Raw genomic sequence first — 15,944 nt, 5'->3', positions numbered from 1 at the left:
TCTATCTTTCTCAAAGAAACAAAATGCAAAATTGAAAATGAATTTTAAAACAACTTGTGGTTAAGTTGTCAATTTGGTATGAAAAGTTCAACAATATATTTTCCGATTTCCACTTCGTTTCTAGGTGAAAGCGGTTCTGTTTTATGAGTTTTACTTAGCTTCTGTCGTTGTGTACTTTTATATTTTAAACGTAATTTGTAATGAATCTCTTTTATATGATAAGGCAGCACGGTATGATATTTCTGATAGGTTCCATATGGGGTAGACAGAGAGGCAATAGCGCCAAAGATTTCTATATTTACATACATTTCTGTCCTTATCCATTGTTATATGTATATCTAGTTTTATACTGTATATAAGATAATCAAGAGCAGAAATTAAACTAAACTGTGCTTTGATGGGCGGTTCGACGCAATTTGTGTATTGAGAAAATGCCTGAGCTAAATCCGATATCCCTACCGATCGGGTTTCAAATAGTGTCGTGCATAGACCCTTTCAAGCCTATCAACTGCAAAAAGGCTCATTTGTGTCCATTAAGTATTAGCCAGAATCACATATTATACACAAATAAAACTAGTGTTGAACCTCTTTTCTTTGATGTTACGAAATGCGAACGCGTTTGACCACAATCTCTCATGATGTCAAGTGATGCCGTGGTTTATGGTGTTACACGCAACCTTAAAATGCCTATTCACGTTGACCTTGAAAGACCCCATTAAGTGTGCGAACTGACCTCCTTTTGGCAGTTGGTTAACCTAAACTTAAAGTATATTACAATGAGAATATTGGGTCTTGGGGGGAAGGGGATTAGTAATATGGACTGTTGGCCCTATTGCTAGAAATGTATCATGTCGGCGGCTCCCTCTGGAAACCATCGTGTATAATTCCTGGTAAATATGTCATGATGGGCTAACTGACCTGACCTCATGCTCATCTTATCATTCTCCACTGTTGCCCCGCCAGACTAAACCGATAGCGCAGACGGGTGCACCATTCCATTATCATTCATAAAAAAAAAGAAATGGGTATATGGTATATGGGTCTTTTGTTTAAATAAAAAGTAGAACAATACTCAGTATTTGGGATATAAAAATTATAGAAGTCTACAGATTTGAACACGTGTAAATTCTGGTCGGTTGGGTTGTGTAAAAGTAAAGAAGTGGCATTTTATCTTGAACGTAAGTGTCATTCTTAGAGGTAGCTTGGCTTAGCTTATATAATACTGGTTATGAATTAGGTTACAAATCCAGGCTTGTGTAGTTACATATTTGTGTAGGTAACTATACATAGATCGACTCGTGCGCAGCTTACGTTACATTTAATTGCCCATTATTATTCGGTATCGACGTCGTCTGAACTACAATAAAGTTACTTTAGTATGTAGGTAACAATATAAAAATAATTGTAACACAGTATTTATTATAAGGGGGGTTGTGAGTAATAGTGATTATTCATACCATAGGTAATAATGTACTATATTCTGTTTGTACTACACTGCCCCAATTTGCTTTATGTCTATAAAATAATCCTTCATACATGACGAATGGGTGCTGCCTGTGTACTATAGGCTAAAAACCTGATAGTATACCATTCAGCTCATAAAGAACGTTTTCCTCTGAAAGTATTTTTTTTTTTTAATGTATTCGCCGAGGTATGATAATTGCTCTGATTTTATCCTCATTCTGTCATCTAATACTGATGCTTCATGTAGGTATACCATTATCCGAGGCGGCGTTACCATTTTATAATCACCCACATAAAAAAGCAGTATCTAACAATTAAATATAACGATGCACTCAACATTGTTGGTACTTAACATGAGAAATAATTATGGAGGAGTTCTCGAATGCACTAATTAACGTTGATGAAGCTACTTAAATGTTTGGCAGAGGCATAATGACATTTAAGTAGTTAGCAAACCCTAATTAAAGTAGGGTTTAATTATAAAAAAAAAACTATATTTTCATGAGTAGTGCAGATATATTGATTGCAGATTGAATCTGTACTTAACCTTATTAAATATAATAAACGTGAAAGTTTCTGAGTATGGATGGAGGTTTGTTACTCTATCACGCAAAAACTATTGAACGGATTTTGATGAAACTAATATAGTAATATAGCTTATACATCAGAATAACATATAGGATATACATTTCATGCCGATGAAACCGCGGGCACAGCTAGTGTTATATAAAGAGACATAGAAGAGCGGATTTTGTATGAGGAAAGTAAATTGATCCTACTCGATAAAATCTTTCATATTTATTCCTTCTTAGATATTGGTGACTCGTGTATAAAAAAGGAATTACATTAATACAAACTGTAAGTAAGATGTATTTTTCCATATTATTCTGTATCATGTACCGCAGCCAAAATTGAATGAATTTCGCTGATTCGTTTATGATTCATCCCCGTATTGGTCACAATGAATTTTATCTCTATTAGTATTAGGTTTATTTTTCTATGTAACAAAATATACATATTTAATATTCGTTTGATATATTTACGAGATGGTAGAAAATGACACAGGACACATCAATGTCACTAATAAACCACACCCACGCGTCTGACAATTATTCTAGGCATGCACTAGATACAGAGTAACGTGTTGTTTATTATGTACAAAAGTAGTTTATATAATGGAATAGATACAATGTTGCAAAGCTAAGTCGATTGCAGGTGTCTCATACACCTTATGATTATATCACAAAGATCTTATAGTCATCAGTTGATTATAGATTGTAATGATATGTCTTTATTTAATTTTTTTTAATGGATGATAATGGTACGGTGCTGTCGCCTGCGCTAACGGTATACGGTCATTGGTGAGCAATTAGCCCATCGTGACAGATTGACAATGAATTAACCATGATTAATGGATAATCTGCGCAACTGCACACATTTTACTTTGCGTATACATTTTTTAGTAAAAAAATATGGCACTGTAACAGGTCAAAAAGATAATTCGTGTCACAATTCTGTTTTTTATTTCTTTAGAATTAGATGCATGATACTTCTTTCTGAGATTATAGATTACGTTCTAATTCTGTAATACACTGTATCTTCATGTAAAATTTCAGACAAAAGCATATTAATAAATGAATACTAATATCTCAGGACACAATTTACACAGCGCCAACTAGTTTGGCTAAGCAGAGCTTGTGTTATCCATACTATACAACTGATATATAAATACCTACATAATATACATTGATAACACTCGGACCAATACTACTCATAAGTACAAATTATTGTACCGTGCAAGGAATCGAACCTGCGACCATGAGTGGCAATGCGGTGTGCTAAACCACTAGACCATCGAGGCAGTCAATGTTGTCTGTAATATGTATGTGCATACTTTATGAAATATACAGATAAAGTGCTATGGAAGTTTGAATTCTTAGATAAAATTTCGCCGTTTTCGCGTTAAAAAAAATTTACGAGGTACATGCGCGATACAAACACGTGTTCGATATCGTACATTGGATGTAAACGAATGTCTTATATCACGCACCAATGCTAACGACACGCTCTGTACGCAACTCTAATGATTCATATTGTTCACGGTACGTGTTAATTAACATAAATAAAGAGTAACAATAAATATGCTAAGTTGATTCTTATCGATTTCATATTGAGAGCGCTATCGACGGCACAATAATTAATTCGGTAACTAGCCGTGCCGCGGCGTGAGATACAATATCGTCAATTTACATAAAATGTTAAACGATCGCTTCGTAATTCATACATTTTAAAAAAATATATAAATTTATAATATATGTATGTGTGTAATTCTCTGCACCACCTGTTGTGGTTGACTGGTAAAAATCTAGCAGGTTTTACGTTCGCCAAATGTTCTATACTTTTGTATTGTGTGCATTGAGGTAAAATAAATAAAATGAATCATGAACCAAACGTATCTGTAGATTGAATGTTTTTTTACTTCTGGTTTGTACTATCCAATGTTAGAAAGAAATTGTTAGTAATCTAGACTGCTGACCCCATTATATCAGGTTGACTTCTATCGACTGATCTGACTGACCTGATCTCATGTTACATCTTATCATCCTCCACTGGTGCCCCGTTAGCGTAAACTGTTAGCGTAGGTGGAGGAACCAGTTATCCATTATCACTCATTAAAAAAAATGACAGAAATGTTGTAGCTTAATAAAATATAAAAGCTGAATAAAAGCTTTCGTTTAAATTTTCTGGATCATTGGGATCCTATTGAACGACTGATAAATCCTATAGGATATTTCTTATAACTTTAGTTATCTGCGAGTGGAAGTCCTGTCAATATAGATCAAATCATTTTAGATATTAGCAAGAACAAAGAGTCAGACAGAGTGCTAGAATAAAAAATATGTAACTATTCAAAAGTTGTATAAAGATTATTTCTTCTTCTTCTTCTTCAAAGTCTCCACAGCAAATGGCAAAACCAATAGGACCCTTCAGAATAGAGACTGTAACTAATATAGTAATATTTTCACCAACATATGTTATTTTGAGAGTAATTTCTTATTTAAATTCAAATGGGATTCGTTTTACTTACGAAAGTAAATAAATAACTACCGCGAGTTAACTATGTGGTTACTATAACTAGATATTAGTCTATATGTCGTTATAATACAGTTTCTTATTGAAGTATCTATTTTTCACTTTATACGTGTATATACTTACTCCAATTCGTATGCTCAACCGAGTTTAATGGCCATCTAGCGTTGAGGGCGTAATAATGGATCGCCAGTTTATACGAAATGAATCGTATTATGATTGCTTTAAAGTAGCTATTTTAATCCCACTGGTTTTATAAGCTTAAATAGATATTTTTAGTAGTTAAACCAATTCAGTCGCTTTAGTATACGTCCCGCTGACAAAATACTGATTACCTTGTTGCCGTAGCGGTTTAGATCACGTACTCATATTCCGACGGTCGCAGGATCTATCCCGATACAAACATTGGTATTCATATATGAACACTATGTATTGTAAACTTTATTATTGTGTCATTACTTATCATTTCACTTTTAGTATGAAGACACGAAATTTTAATGATACAAATATGATCCGCTGTGGTATGGGGGGGGGGGGGGACTAGTAAATAAGGCCTGTCATAGTGGAGATTAAACTCTCACAAATTACATATTTTGTTTTTATATAAATTCTTTATTACACCAAACATCCAAAGTCTAGGTAGTAGGTAGTAAATTTTCAAGAAGGGCCAGCACAAAAAATCTATGCAGTTTGCAGTGCTACAGGTCTTAGCACCTGACAATAGCCCAAAACCCTAAAAAAACATCTAATACAAGAATCATACTGACAAGAGATTTTGATGCACAAAGGGCGGTCTTATCGCAAACAAGTAATCTCGTCCAAGTACCTATTCTTGTTACAGGTTTTTCACAAAATTCGACAGTCTTAATTTGAACACTAACGGCCTTATCATATTAGCATGTAACGGAGGTGACTTAGAAAGGTTGAATCGGACTGTCGTCAGTGACACGGCTCTGGGAGAAATTGGGAGTCTGTAACGGTCGAACGAGGTATACAAAAGTTTAAACCCTGGCAAAAAAGGGCGGTCGCTCGCCGCCCGGCTTGTTAACTAGAATATTTATTAGTATTAGTACAACTAGGGCAATTCAGTAGCTATCCTGCCACGTTAGGGTTGCTAAACCCAAATTTAAAAAACCAGGATTTGAAGTCGGAAAAACCTGGACAGTTCAGCTTAAAAACAGGCGCAGTAATAGAGTTACAATAGTTTAATTCATATGAAGTGAAAATAGGTGAAATTAAATTCAATGAATTATCCTATTTTAATAAAACTATTTAAATCTTTTTTAATTTAAATATTTTAGAATATAAATACCCATATTCAGGTCACAGGCACGTTTAGGCTGCGCACCCAATATACTGATAGCGTTGCCTCTTTGAATGCCCATACTTATCCTCTGGGTAAAGTAGCTACCAGCTCTCGGGTCACAATTTTCTATTGTTTCGTACAATTTAAAGAAAATTTAATTATATTAACTGCATTCATGTTTCCCACCCCTAAGATTGACTGGGAGAAAATGCTATAGCGTTAAGTCCACCTTTTTTTATCAATTTTAGTGGTCAATAAAGCTATTATTAAAAATAAAAATGTATATCTAAAAAAAATCTAAATTCATCGGCTGGGCGAACCGTATACTTGTTTTATTATAATCTAGCCCTGCCTACGGCTGCACCCGTGTGAAATTTATAGCCTATGTGTTATTCTGATGTATAAGCTAAGCTATATTTTCTTTATATTTATTCAATATCCCCAAAAGTTTCATGCTTCTAGCTTTCAAATATGATACTTTCATACAACTTTTTACCTTCGCTTTCAACTCCTTCCAACTTTTTCACATTAAAATGTAGTCTATGTCCTTTCTCAGGGACTAGACTATCTGTGTAGTAAATTTAATTTAAATAGGTTCAGCAGTTTTGGAGTGATAGCAATTTACATAAATAGACAGATAGAGTTACTTGAGTTACTTTCGTATTTATAATATTAGTAAGGATTCTAAAACATCGGGACAGGGATGCTGCAGGAGTTTTTATTGATCTAATTAGCCGGCAGCCACCGCGACCGGGATTCGTAATTATAATGTATGAATTTTCATACATACCGCTGTAACTCTTGATGAATATAAATTAGTTAACGTTATGATTTGATGCTTCTTAGCTTCCCGCTTGACTTATGTAATAATAACACCGCAAATTCAATATGGCGGTGGGAAATCAAATCTCTCCTCCTTAAATTAATTAACTCCACATTTCGTGTTTTAATTATTAAAAAAATATATCCATCGACAATTCACACAAGCGCCATCTAGTCCCAAGCTAAGCAGAGGTTGTGTTATGGGTGTTAGACAACTGATAGATGTACTTAGATTTTTTTAATACATACTAATATATATACATAGAAAACACTCAGACCAATACAAATGATCATACTCATGAATACAAATGTTAGTACCGTGCGAGCTATTGAAGCCGCGACCACCAATTTTATACTATAGTTACCCGCAACTGTGTCTGCATTTTCCCTGATAAAAGATTACCTATATATGAGTTATATGTATACACGTATATGTTATGTAGTTACGTAACGATTGCAGTTTCAATAAAATAACTTTTATTTACTTTTGGTTCTGATAACATAGTTAAGGACTATAATACATTTACATATATCCAAGGCAAAAGGGTCTAACTTAACTGACGCCGTGAATACTGCTTGCCCTTTCAAATGTATTCAATAAAAATAAATTCTTAGTTTTAGGAATAGTTCGATTTGAGTTAATCTTATAAAAACATTCATTTCAATATTCAAAAAGCGGTTTAACATAATCCAGTTTCTAAATGTATACATCTCATGATAATCATCATCATCATCATCATCATCATTTGGGGTCGGCGCAATATTTTTTTCTCTTCCATTCATCCCTGTTCGCAGTGATCTTGTTATTTACTCCCTTTCTTATCATATCATCTTTCACATTGTCGATCCATTTCTTTTTCGGCATTTCTCTGCTCTTATAACCATTCATATACATATGTATCTTATAATATCGCCGGTAATTTTCAAGAAATACAGTCGTAATTACGGTTGTCTACCTAAATAGTGCACACAGATATCTTTCGTAGTCTCTCGACTTGGAAACTTGGCAGTGTGCCCGCACAGCTAACTTTTCAAACGTGTATATTATGTTTTAGGAATCGTGTCGCCACATTTGATTTCTTGAAAATAATTATTAGTTGCGAATGATTTTACCTTCAGTATATTTATTTATTTTAGTTCAGGTAAGTTAATATTATTTGTATAGCAATATTGGCCCATATTATTACCTATCTTAATGACTAATATACCTATAAATTGCCCCTCCGATTGATCCCCCGTCCAATTCAAACGAGGATCGATATCACGACGGCCTGAGCCGAGGTTCGAACCCCTAGCGATGCCATCAGACTAAAGTCGTATCCGTCTTGCGGGAGTTGGCCCTCAGCCGCTTCATAAGTTCTTCCGCGGGTTTGGAGTGTCATCTGCACTCGCCCCCTATCGTCAGGTGAAGCTGTAAAGATTAGCTGCAGCCAACAGCATTAGAGTAGTCCGAAAAAAAAACCTACAAAATAATGAAATATAAAATAATAAAGGCCATGGTGGTGTAGTGGTTTAACGCACTGCCTTATTTACGATGATCGCGGGTTCCTCTGACGGCACAAACAATTGTATTCATGAGTAAGACTGTATTGGTCTGGTTGTTTTCTATGTATAATATGTAGGTATGTATTTAGAAGAAAAATGTATATATTTGTATCAGTTGTCTACAACCTAGCCATAACACAAGCTCTGCTTAGCTTGGGAGTAGATGGCGCTGTATGTCCTGTTCTGAGATATTATTATTATTATTATATTGTCTTTATGGTCACCACGCTTACTATTGCAATCTGCCACATTAACGCCGGTACTCCTGGCAGTGGTCATCTTGCATAAAGGTGGACAGCATGTTGGTAAAGACCCGGGCTACACAAATAGGGAGGTTGTTATGTTTTATTTAATCTGCATGCATACATCCTTCTCATGCAATTTCAGTGCACCTTGTATTTTATACTTTATACCTTTGTGCTTTCTATCTTGTATTTTTCCTGTAATATTCATTGCATTTCAAAAGTATCAGAACCAAACTAAGTTTGTTTATTCAAGTTTATTTGTCAAATGGAAAAACATTTGTTTGCGGTCAAGAGATGCGGTCAACCAAAAAGGAGTAGAAGTTATTCAATTGAAGTTTAGAAATCGATATTTGCTGGATGGAAAATATAAACATTTATACAATAAATATATGATAGTTAAATGATTGAAATTATGATTATGTGATAAGTTTGTCACTCTATCTTGAGGAGATTAAAACTGTCACTTCTAACATCCTTCGATTCTTGTCCCTGACGGGTCTAGGTAGCTTGCTCTGAAAAAGGGCGAGCACAATAGATCTATGTATTTATGTCGCAGTGCTACAGGCCCAACCACCAGACAATAGCCCAAACAGCTCAATAAAAAAAATGTTCGTTACTTATATCTCATTCAATGAAGCAAATCGAAACATTCAATCAGTTAATCGATTTTTAATTGGCACTACTATTGGACTTCACTAAACTGTCTATGGTCGGGTTAATGACTTGTTTGTTTACCTTTTCATCAAAGTCTATCGAAACAGCGTATTATATTTTGTGGCGTTATTCCCGTGTTGCTTACAAATTGGGTAAGAATTGGTGATTACCAATTCTAAAATTGATTGGTTTTTCATTGTGGACTACCTCAGTGGTGTGGCAGTTTAGCAGATTGGCTCAATTGTCGATAGTCGCAAATTCGACCCAGCACAATCTATTTATATTATGAATATGAATTTGTATTTATCAGGATGTTTCTTATGCAAATTGAGAATAAATTAATATTGTTTGTGATTAGCACTAGTTGTCTATATAGTGTTACTGAATGTTAAATTTATTATGGCCGAATTTAGACCACTGGGCACTAGTAATAATAAATATTTGGTGTCCAAATAAAGTAAAAGCCATTAAAGTCGGAACGTCCCGTGAAAATTAGGTCATGTAGCTGCTAGAATTGCAGTAGCAGTCCCCGAGACCATGACTATCCATGTACCTACCCAGCACTCCGATTCCGACATTGTGCATAATCGGTTTACAGTTGCATTTACATAAATCAGTACCTTTGTGGAATAATCGGACTGGTATAATATTGGTCTGGTGTACTAGTACTCGGTTTTCTACCTTAAATTACGCTCAAGTAGGCGTGACTTCATGGTGTGGTTTACAGCGATACTCTTTTTTACCCTAAATTACACCAAAATGGATCTAATTTAGGACTTACGACGGCCTGAGCCGAGGTTCGAATCCCCTAGCGGTGCCCTCAGACTAAAGAGGTATCCGTCAGGCGGGATTTGGCCTTCAGCCGCTTCATAACTCCTTCCACGGGTTTGAAGTGCTTTCGGTACTCGTCCCCTATCGTCCGGTAAAGCTGTAAAATCCAGCTGCGGCCAACAGCATTAAAGTAGTCCGAAGAAAAAAGTAAGGAAAATGTGGGCATGTCAACTGTTGCAATTCACTACAACAGATGCTTTTTTCCATCAGGTCATTTTGGTCATCAAGTTATTTGACACTTCAGTTACATAATAAAGAAATGTCTTTAATAAATATTTTTATTGCATCTAGAAATGCAATAAAGAATATATATATAATTTTACTGACATATGTAATAATAGTGATATAATCTTGTAACTCAAAGCATGCTGTGGTTACCTATAATTATGAGAACAGTTAGTTTAAGATCATTAGAATTGTATTGAATGATGACAATTTTTTTATTGCTGTATCTTATGTTGGTAATCCTTAAAATAAATAAATAAATAAATATATATACAAGCTTTAGCTAGCTTAACTTGGGACTAGATGGTGCTGTGTCAATTGTCCTGGGATTATTATTATTATATATATATAAAGGCATGCGCCCCGCCTTGTGGTAGACCTTGAGAATTAAACAATAAATACTAATACACGTCACTTGACACCTAATTTTAATAAGACGCGAGTACAAAATAGATAAATCGAGGTCGTCTCATTTGATTTGTACAATGACTTTTGTCGCGAAAAGTGATTTGCAATAATGCTTCTTGTTCAGTCGGGATTATGTCGATAATGTATTTATTTGTACTATTGTTCGTTATGATTATAAGACTTAATAATTTATTTAAAGTGCTACATATGACACACAAATAATTAAGGTTTTAGAGAGAAATGGACATGAAAGTCCATACACACAATTTATTAAACACAAATCCATCTATTTAAACGGATGTTTATATTTTGATTGCTATTTGCATTTTAAGTTCATATGTATATATAATAATGTAATATATAAAGACGTGGTACGAAGCCTGGTCACCCAGATAGTATTCTTATGTTGTAAAAAATACGAGTACAATAAAATATTTCAATTTATACACTCCCAATAACAAGCGTAGAGTAATCGATAGTGTTTTCATCCAGGTGTTTTAAGGTATCCCCACACCCTTCAATTGGGGTAGGGGACACGAAACTATCTGCCCTCCCCGCGCAGTCTAATAATAAGAAATTGAAGCAGATTGTGAGTTTGTCTGTACAGGGATGCCAACCATACGAGGATCATAATACAGTTACAAGATTTTACTTTTTTTAGTAATTATATTCTCGATATTTTCATCCTCTTACAAGGTTGTACGAAATTTTGAGCTACGGGAATCTATCAATGTATGATATTATACAGTCAAATATTCAAATTTTTGACATCTTCATTATGAGGCTAAGTTGCATGGTAGGCACAACCCTGATATAAATTGAGCTATTTGTGAGAGACGCTTAAATTGATCGGTAGGGTAAATGAACTTGTTCCACTTACAATAAGTTTTTAGAATATTTTTAAACACAAAAATTGTCTTAAAACCATACCAATATTGAATTTGAATAACTCGCTTAAATTGTTTATATATAACTTTTTATTATTATTTTATAAATATACCTACTAGTTGTGATCCGTTTAAATGACGTATATGGACAAAACCAATCATCGTTTATTTCACGCAAAAACTACTTAACGGATTTTGATGAAACTTTACAGTAATATAGCTTAGATACAATAATAACATTAATAATAAATAGAATGATAGCTTACATCAGAATAACACACAGACTATAATTTATAAATATATTATGTAAATTAGGCGATATATATAAATGTTAAGAAAGTTTGATGCAGACGAAGTTGCGCGGGTCATCTAAAAAGAATATAAAAGATTATATAATATACATATGGCCCCGGTGGTCACACGGTGTAACACATAAGCTAATTTAATCTAGTGTCAAGTACTTAAGTGTAAGCGCAGATAAAGTTGCCCGGGACGACTAGTTTAAAATAATTATCTTATAATATAAGTCTTATGTTTACTACGATGTCGATAATTGATTGAATACCCCATCTGGGAGTAGTGTAAAATTTTATAATATATCTGATATATAAAATACTCGTGCCACAGTGTTTGTAACTAAACTCCTCCGAACGAATTACCCGATTCTTATGAAATGGTCTGTATATTCAGTAAGTCTAAGAATAGAACATGAACTATTTCTTATACCCCGAAGTGATAAGGATCCACACCAATTTTATTTTGTATTTTTGAACATTTTTTTTATGTTTTAGTACAATGTTAAGTTTTTCGCTTTGTACCACCAACCCCTGTTTTTAATAGCCATATTAATTTATATGGGAATTAATGTATATTGTGAGCTAGTATTATTATTATAAAATGTTTATACTCTCTGCCTATATTTATATTTCTTGAGATTTTCAACGTCGTGATGCTGCGGTGTCATTATTGCGGACCGCAAAACCATAGATTTCTACATTATTTGGAACTGTACTGCACCATTACATGGTTACATTTTAATTCGAAGCAGTAATACGATATTACTTTTTTTATATTATCTGCCGACCTCGTTGGTGTAGCAGTTACGGCCCAACCTTCCGACGGTCGCGGGTTTGTTAACGGAAATATATTTTTATTATTATTTACCGAATGCACCGATGTGCATTCTATGAACGTAAATATCTTGAATATTGTGGTATACATAGAGATTCCTGCACAAAGCAAGTCGCTGTCAGAAACTAATCTTGCATAATAAGCTAAAAGCAAACAGCCACTATCAATTTTCATACAGCATATTGTTATTTTTAACTTTCTTCACCCTAAATAAAGCAGGAATGTTTTATTTTAGTCAACAGGACTTAAGGAGTCGAATGTTGGAGGATGGGGTTAATTTTATTTTATAGTAATAAATAAATACCTAATAATTATTTATTTAATTCTTGCGACTAATGGTTCATATTATAAGTAGTCTTATAAACTAAAATACGAAATAATAATACAATAAATATAAAACGTTTCTGTGGTCACAGCACTGACGGCGGAATTCTGCCACGGTACTCTCCGGTCAGTAGTCCTTTTTCATGAAGATGGATTGATTGTCACACATTCTTACTAACCATCTGGCAAGGCTAGATTCTTTATTAATTCATCAAAATTGGAAATTCTCATACTATGAGAATTTTGAATTCTTCGTTTATTCATAATAACTGTCCAACTGAGAAACAGCAGCAAAATGTGTCTATTACTGCGTCACAGAGTAGGTTCTACAAAGGAACAACAATGAACACGTGAAACTCGCCATGATACTCGGCAATTTATCGAAGTCTGAACTATTATGATTGAAGATTAACCGCAGACGTAAAATGCGGTCTAAATGATAGGCCTCTTTTTGTTAAGTCGGTTAAAAATAAATTTAGAACGCCAGTGTCACGCAGACTCTTAACAAGCCCTATTTATACCGTGCAGACATATTGGCTTCTATATTTGGACTATCGATTCATTGCGTCACTACAGTACGCGTTGTGTTGATTTTCACTGAGAAATGTTTCCCTGAAGTAAAAGTTCGTTTGTTGGTACGTGCCCTTGATTAAAATTTAACCTTTGACCTATTAGAAAAGAAGGAAATGATCAATTATTATTTTTTATGTATATTTCTATGCATCTAGTGGAACACCAGCATACTTGACGATATAATATTAAAAAAAAATAACGCAATCACTTTTTTTTTATTATGATTGATCAGTTAATTTCGAAAATGACTCTAAATTTGATTGCCTATTTTGTATGTAAATTAAAGGAATGTGTATACCGATTGTATATAAGGTGTAAGTGGACCAATTTTGAAGATTCTTTTTGTAGTTTATGGATTTACAACTGTACAAATTTTGTCATTAATTCACTTTTGTTATGATTGACCTGAAATTAGAAACTTTGCACAGCAACGTACAACTATATTGTGGTATCACATTCTAGTATTGGAATTTCCCAACCGATACGATATTGAAACCTTCAAGAAAATAATTTAATCCTTCTTAAAAGGTCGGCAACGCACTTGCAATTCCCTTGGTGTTGCGGGTGCCTATGAGCGGTGGTAATCACTCACCATCAAGTGAAAAGCATACTCGTTTGTGTTCATGTTGATAATACGTAATTAGGACTTACACAATATCTTAAAAATTTCATAGGACTAAAATAATTTTATAACTTGTGGAAGTTTTATTTTCGTATTTTTATTTCAACATGATTTCAAAGTTTAACAAAATACGAAACATTACAGTATTATGTAACATGAATAGGTACTGAAAAATACTTTTAAATGTGTTTTACACTTAGCAAGTTGATAACACACTGGGGACAGGAACTTGCGGTCGCTGATAAATTTGTATCCACGATTTGTATGTATTGAATTGAAATTAAAATAAATAATATGTGTATATATATAATTTAAAATAAACTTCAATACAATAATAATAATAACAAGTTAATAGTTTATATGATACCGCTAGTTATCTCATCCACTTGAATCATAGCACACATAGCACACTCTAAACCGTAAAAAGTAAATATAAAATTAAAAATAATAATAAGATAATTCATTCAGATCGGTTCAGCAGTTTTGGCGAAAAAAGCAAGACAGACAGACAGACAGAGTAACTTTCGCATTTATAATATTAGTAAGGCTTTTAATTATAGACTATGGTGGTTAATTAATAAAGCATGTTACTGTAACAAAAGCTATCCAGAAAGAAGTTTAATAATTTCATAAACAAACTCATAAGCTCGCCCACGCTTTGTGCGAATGTAGCCTCTATCACGTTAGCATAAGGGTCAAGTGCGTATTGTACCTACTCGCAATTGATGTCGAACGAGTTGTGGCAACTTGTTGAATATTGGGGTCGCATGTAGAACAGCCGCGGCCGATATTAGCTATCCTGTAATCGTTCTATAAGGGGCCATGTATAAATTACGTCACTCAGTGTGACAAAATGTGACCAGGAGATGTACGAGTTCATAATTTGTGACGTGATGTCTCATTTTAAAATCTTATATATCTATCTTAAACTTTTTAAAAATACTAACACTATTTTAATTATAGAAGTGGGAGTGTCATAAACATGCCAGCAAGAATAGGGAGAGGATGGGGCAGGATGGGGTGAAAATATTATAGTTTATCGCAATTTATGGCTCCTTATGTACGATCAGCATAAAAGTTAACAAAACGCAACGGCTAACAGTACCAACTGTCATAAACAGCATGATTATCTCGTCATTTGGAAAAGATGTGTACAAACAGACAGTAAATTTGAAAAAAGATTTAATGTGTACGTAACCTATAATTTCATTGTCATGTGATTTCTAAAACTCCACGAGAACAAACAGCACATCTATCAATACTGCAGTTAGACAATCCATTGTAACATGTGTGTGAAGGTAAATAAACTCTAGATTATTAATTACTCTACATAATTTTTACATTGACAGCCCCGGTAGTCTAGCAGTTTAGCACACCGCTTTACTTGCGATGGTCGAGGGTTCGAGTCCTCGCGCGATGTAAACATTTGTATTCATGAAAATGATTGTTTGTATTCGTCTGGGCGATTTCTATGTATATTATGAATATTTACTACAAAAAAAACTAAGTTTTTATATAAGTTGTCTAGTATCCATTACAGAAGCTCTGCATAATGTGGATCTAGATGGCGTTGTGTTAATTGTCCAGAGTTAATTATTTATATCTGCAAGCAATGGACTTAAAAGTATAATAACTACACTAACTATCTTATATAATTATATCATAACGATAAATTAATAACTATTAACATTACTTATTTTACTACTGAAATATGAATTTAATAAACGAATTTGAAAGTACACCTTCAAATCGGAATGGAAAGCTTTCAAAGCAAGGAGCTTGGTTGCTGTTTTCAGCTGAATGACAGTTTATTTCAG

This window comes from Achroia grisella, unplaced genomic scaffold (assembly GCF_030625045.1).
Source record: "Achroia grisella isolate CSIRO2021 unplaced genomic scaffold, CSIRO_AGI_Agris_v1 utg777, whole genome shotgun sequence".
Taxonomy (NCBI): domain Eukaryota; kingdom Metazoa; phylum Arthropoda; class Insecta; order Lepidoptera; family Pyralidae; genus Achroia; species Achroia grisella.
Note: the sequence above shows the minus strand (reverse complement) of the source record.